Below are 6,629 nucleotides of genomic sequence, written 5' to 3' on the forward strand. Positions count from 1 at the left end.
AATTTTCTTCTCAATATAATCCATCATTTGGGATTACGAATGCTAATAATTAGAAAGTAGTTGTGAATTAATCTTACAAGAATATGCAAATCTTCATTCGTCATCGTTGCACTTGAACATGTACGTATACCATGTCATGTCAGGTCGTTATGTGACGACCACGTATCTCAAAGCATATGCATAACTATGCATGCACGTTTAGTAGGAATTAGACACAACTTCAATGGTAAGTTTGGTAGGAAAACTATTGAGAGAGAGAGACACAACTTCAATGGTAAGTTTGGTAGGAAAACTATTGAGAGAGAGAGAGAGAGAGAGAGAGAGAGAGAGAGAGAGAGAGAGAGAGAGAGAGAGAGAGAGAGAGAGAGAGAGAGAGAGTACAAGTGTGTGTTTGGCTCCAAATTAAAAAGTAGCATATTTTACTATTCAGCTTATTTTTATTACTATATATGAACTTTACTGTAATTTTGGTACTATTCATGGGTCTAACTGTACTATTTTAGCTAACTTTTACTTTTATCTAATAAAAAATTTTCAATTTCAGCAAAATAAACAAATCTCAAACAAAACCTAAATTGTTTGGTAAAAGGCAAGCAAAGGATTGACAAATTTTTCCAAAGTCCCTTATCTTGTCCGAATTCAAGAAAGGACAAAGTAAGAGACTTCTTCTTTGCTTGATAGGACAAGATAAGGGACTTGATATGGGCAGAAGGAAAGTTTCTGCAACAAGATCATTATTGAAGTTAGTTGGCATTTAACAAATTATCTTTAAATATTACTTATAATAAGACTATGCAAAATTTAATAAATTTATCGTAAATTACATCATTTTTATATATTTTCTAATCTCTATATATGCTTGCAAAATTTCAAAACAACCAAAGATTAATAACTATGTAACACATTGATTAGAAGTTGTGGTTTTTATATTTAATACAGCTATGGATTTTTCATATAATTTTGTATTTATATTTTATAAGTATAGTTTTTATGTGACACATTGATTAGAACTTACTAGGGGTAGCAAAATAAGCCCAAATCTATTTGCCCACCCAAACCCACCCACTCTAATTGAACCCAAACCCACCCAATTATTAATTGGGTTAAATGGGTATCAACCCAATTAGACCCAATAATTATTGGGTTTTAACTAAAAGCCCAATGAGCCCCATTTAACCCAAAAACAATTTACCCAAATTCAACCATTCTTCCCATAAAAATAAAAATAAAAAAGAAAAAGAAAAAAGAGACCCAGAAAAAGAAAACAGAGACCCAGAAAAAAAAGAAAAAGAAAAAAGACCTTCACTTTCTTTTCCTCGTTTGTTTCTCGGGAAAATTTCAGACTCATGGAGAACAACGCGTCTCCTCCATCAACCACCAGCACGACCACCGCGACATCATCTCCACCGCGTGAAGAAATTGTCAAAACTACTCTTCACCTTGAAAACCAAAACTTCGGCACCGAATTCGCTTCCCTCTACCACTGTATTTTCTCGCCAAAATCACCATTATCGACCACCACCACCACCTTGATCTCCCTCATGAGCAAGCCTTCCACGTGTTCCTCCTCCATCGACGACGTCGTTTCGTCCACTCAGAACCGCCTTAACCAAGCTCAATTGATCCTCTAGTACCAAGAACTCAACGACCACTACGATCTCTGCCGAGCTCGCCTCATCGATCTTCTCTCTGAGGCCGAGTCTCTCCGCCATGAGAACGCTGAGCTCCGCCTCGCTAACGCCAAGCTTCTCAAGCTTCTCTCATCCCAAGCTTCATTCCACAATCTCCTCCTCTCTTCTTCGTATCCAACTGAGGCCATTGTAAAGTAAAGTTTTTTCTTTGTTTTTTCTTTTTTCTGGGAAAGTTTTGAGCTAGAAATGATATTTTCTTTGTATTTGTTGCACTGTTTGGTTGGCAAGAAAGTGAGAGAAAATAGAAAAGAAAAGAAAATATTTTTTTATTTGAATTTTTAATATAATTACTGACGTGGACATGCTGATGTGGAATTTTTTAATCCCAAGAATGAAGATCAGAGAGAGTGGAAAAGGGAATCTAAGAAAGTGTTAGGTTTTCACTTTAATGGCATTTAGGTAATTTTGATAATTGGGTAATTGGGTAAGGTGGGGTTTACCCATAATAATTGGGTTGGGTTAGATTTGGGTTAAAAGCAATTAGTTAAATGGGTTTTAATGGGTAAATGAGTTTTATATACCCAACCCAATTATGCCCACCCATTTGACACCCCTAGAACTTACTGTGATTTCTCCTCTTTTTTCTTTTTTTCTTTTTTTTTGGTAACTAAATATAGGAGTTGTTTGTTATATAATACTTTATTGATATCTTAACCAAAAAGTATACTAGTAAATGTGGATAATGGTTCAAATGCATAAAAATAAATAAATATATGCATATTATATATATATATATATAATGGTTATAAATTTTTCTTTTCTCCTCTTCGTACAACCAAACGAGAGGAGATATTCGTTTCTTTAATGTTCAACGACCAAATGAATATACATGTGGGAAATACATCACGTTTTTTACCTTATCTATTTTCCCACCCAACATTTTTTTGGGGGCTAATGATTTGTCTACCAAACTTTGTTTTTTTTTTTTTTTAAGAAAGTTTTAACATATGATATCTACTCTTGAAGAGACTTCTTTATCATCAGACCAAGACATTAATCGATTTTTTGTGTAGGTAAGAATTAAACTCTAGATCTCTCATTTAACCATCAATGACTTTACTATAATTAAGCTAACTGGAACCCATATCTATCTACTGAACCTAGATGCATGAAAATGGTGAAAAAATAGTTGCGAAATTGCAAATGGTAACAAATTATTAAAAAAAATTAATGTCTTCAAATCGAACATGCTACCAAAAATTTGGCGGCCAATTAAAGGGATTGTACAACAGTGGACGGAAATTGCTCAAAGGAGAAGTAACTCTGCCAATGGGAGTAATTTATCATTAATCCCGTGGAATTGTTACAAAGACAACCGTTTCTGCCAATTAAAATAATAAACAAAATGAAACTCCCTTCACATATATACAAAACAACGTTTATAAAAAAAGGTTCAACTAGCTGTAGTATGTTTTGGTCCTTGACTCTTTGTCCTTGTATAAATATAAAAAGAAGTGATGATTTCTCAATCTGAAACCACGCGCTATGGATGTTTGTTCAGTAGAAAAGGACATATCACCTAATTAGCTCAATCAGTGTGCATTTAGGATGAGCTGAATTTTTCAACTTATCTCTACTTTCAGCTTATTTTTGTTATTATTTATAGGTTTTATTGCAATTTTTTGATATTATTCATAAGTCTCACTATACTATTCAACTTATTTTTTAACCTTTTTTTCTACACTTCATCAAAAAGTTTTATATTTTAGTTAAATAAGCTATTCCAAATGGACACTTAATATAATAATCGCCTGCTTAGCTCAATGCATGGTTGAGTTAAATTCTAGGTCCACAATTTTACAATTATCACCTATCAGAAAAAAAATCCACAACTATTTTATATGACAAACTATGATTGATTACTTGTTACTTTCCTATAGATCAACCACTTTTTTCCACCGCTCACATACAGCCACATCAAATAATTATGAAAATTAGTATGGAATTAGTTGTGGTTCTAGAATTTTTTTCACAATGGCATCTACTTGACATAACAAATATGGCATGTACCCAGCCCAACACAATCACCTACTCAGCTAAATTATTTAGTCAAGCAAATTTCCTATCAATTAGTAACCACAATTAATTATTTCAGTTGGCATCTTCTAGTGATTCTAATGATGACGTCTAGAGTTCAAATTTCCCTTCACTAATTGTAATTATCAAAAAAAAAAAAAAAACCAGAAGAAAACATAGCAAAAGGCTTAGACTTAGCAAAAGGCTTAACATGGTCCAACCCTTGAGAAGTTTGTGGGCTTAAGAAGACTTCCTTAATAGCACATGGCATGTGATCCATAGTATCAAGTCTGGAAAAAGAATCCTTTACTAGCTTTGTGGGATCCGTTGAACCATCCTGTTGGACTCCATGCAACCCAAGATTCAAGGAACTGATTTCCTGAAATTTAGGCATCAAATCTGCGATAATAAGAGACCTTCCTTTTTCAGAACGTTACACCAGGGTTTTTCGCAATAGCATCATCCCAAACACTAGCCGTTCTAACATTCGCCGCCGACAGCACAACCTGGATTCAATCAGTCATAGTTATCAGTATCATACGATACGCGATACGTATCGTGTGTAAAAAGTTCCGTATCGTATCGGCGTATTGTAAGTACCCATAAATCGTACAATACAGTGTGCGTATCATATAAATCGTATCGTATCGTAAAATTATACGTATTGTACGATACATAGACAAATGCTTTAAAATGAGATTTTTTATTAAAATTTGTATTTTTATTTGAATCTAACAAGTTGTTAAACTTGTTAATAACACAAAATTATTAGTTTACTTAATTTAGCCTACTAAAATAACATATTCATAGTTTTTTTTCCTCTCCTACAATTGGACTACACAGTACACACTTACCCTTCACTTTAGTATTTACAAATTTATTTTATATACTATGAATAAAATATTAATTGACAATATACATTTTTTATTTTTGTCATTATTGTTATAAGTTCAAGAAACTAGAATGCCAAAAAAAAAATTATAAAAAAATTATTGAAATAAAAAGAACAAGAAGAGATAGTAAATGCTAATGAGGAATGACGATGAAGAAAATTTAAATGAAGAAATAAGTTTGCAAAATTATAAACATGATGATAGCAATGACTTAGATGGGGTTGATTAGGCAATTTGATGAATATAATGAAAATAAATTATTATTTTTGGGTCATTTGTAATATATTATCACTTTTGAATGAGAATGTGTATATTATAAACACATTCTAGTTTGATTTATTTAGTTAGCTTGTTAAATATTATTACATAAGTGATGAATAAATTAGTCATTAGTTAAATATATTCAAAATTTATAATAAATATACCATTTATATATGTATATTTATAAATTTTATAAATTTTAGTAAGTGTTTATGTATCTTACAAGAGATTAAATTCTATAAGGACGTGGTGTAAAACCTATGTTTTACCCCTCCAATCCTAACATGCCACATCATCTTATCACATATTTAAGAATAAACACAATCACACTCAATCAATTTTAATACCCATATATAAATCCAACCAAATTGGGAATCTATCGAGATGTTATTAGGTGTGGTAGGATGTATTGAATTTTAATAAATTTTAAGTAAAATGCTAATGTGGCAATCACTTATTGGATGGTGTAAAACATAGGTTTTACACTCCATCCTTATAGAATTTAATCTCATCTTACAATACATGATACGATACGATACACGATACGAAAAAATTAAAAATTGATTCACGATGCGATTCACGTTTTGACAACTATGCAATCAGTACGAAGTGGCCCATCCTTATATCCATCCACATGCTCGTTCTTCTTATACCTCCGAGTATGACATCGAGGTGGAGACTAGGGACATCCTAAGTTAGCCCGAAGCCAGTTACCATATTGAAATTCCCCCACCTCCTCACTTTTCTTCCTCTCAAAGTATGAAGCACAATGATGTAAATCATGTCCTAATAGCCCACAATAGTGGCAAAACATCAGGAGTAGCTCGTACTTAAAAGTAGCCCAAGTTCAAGACCTATCTGAAGCAACCAAGGGGAATTTGAACTGGAACAGATTCGAACCAACTTCAAGGATCTAAAGATCCTCATCTAGACCTCATACCTTTCTAAGAGTATCTTTAACAGCCCAATGATTGAAAGGTTTACACGTGAGAAACTTACCTATTAGACTAAGAGTAAAGCCCTCAATATCGGAAATCTTATTGTCATTTGGAATAACAATATCCTCCTCTTCCTCCACCATTAAATGCATTCCCCAACTGCTCATCATCAGCCATAAGGCAGGGTATAGACACAAGAAAATTACTTAAAAGAAGAAATCGCCAGCCTTTAGGGCAACCTAGAGGAGATAGAACCTTGTATAGAACAAGAGAGGGAGCTCCTACGTGAGGAAAGAAAAAAAGTTTGGAATATGTGAGGTTTGCATTCATGTTTATATATAGTACTATGTTATTGAAAATAAAGAGTTAATAATTAATAATTGTGAAGATAAATATAGTACTATGTTATTTAAAATCAATTACCATTCTATTTTTTATTGTATAAAATTTTGAATGATAGGACACAATACACAATTTTAAATGTATAACAACTAAACAAAAGAGAGATGACCATGTATAACTTGTTTAAGGAGAAACTAAAATAATTTTATCCCCCCTCCCCACCCCCCCCCCCCCCCACCCTAAAAAAAAAGTAGAAACTAAAGAAGAAAAAAAACTAAAATGCAAATTGCACCCTCTAAGTTTAATTGAAATTCATATTAGTCATTTGACTTTATTTTTATTCAATTGAGTCATCTAAGTTTTAAATTTATTCAACTCAAGTCTTCTGTCTAATTTTGTTAAAAAATTGTTGTTGGAAAAATTGTTCTCATGTGGAAAAACTCTAAAAAAAAAAAAAAAAAAAAAAAAAAAAAAAAAAAAAAAAAAAA

The sequence above is a fragment of the Quercus suber genome, unplaced genomic scaffold, assembly GCF_002906115.3.
Source record: "Quercus suber isolate HL8 unplaced genomic scaffold, Cork oak 2.0 scaffold_154, whole genome shotgun sequence".
Taxonomy (NCBI): domain Eukaryota; kingdom Viridiplantae; phylum Streptophyta; class Magnoliopsida; order Fagales; family Fagaceae; genus Quercus; species Quercus suber.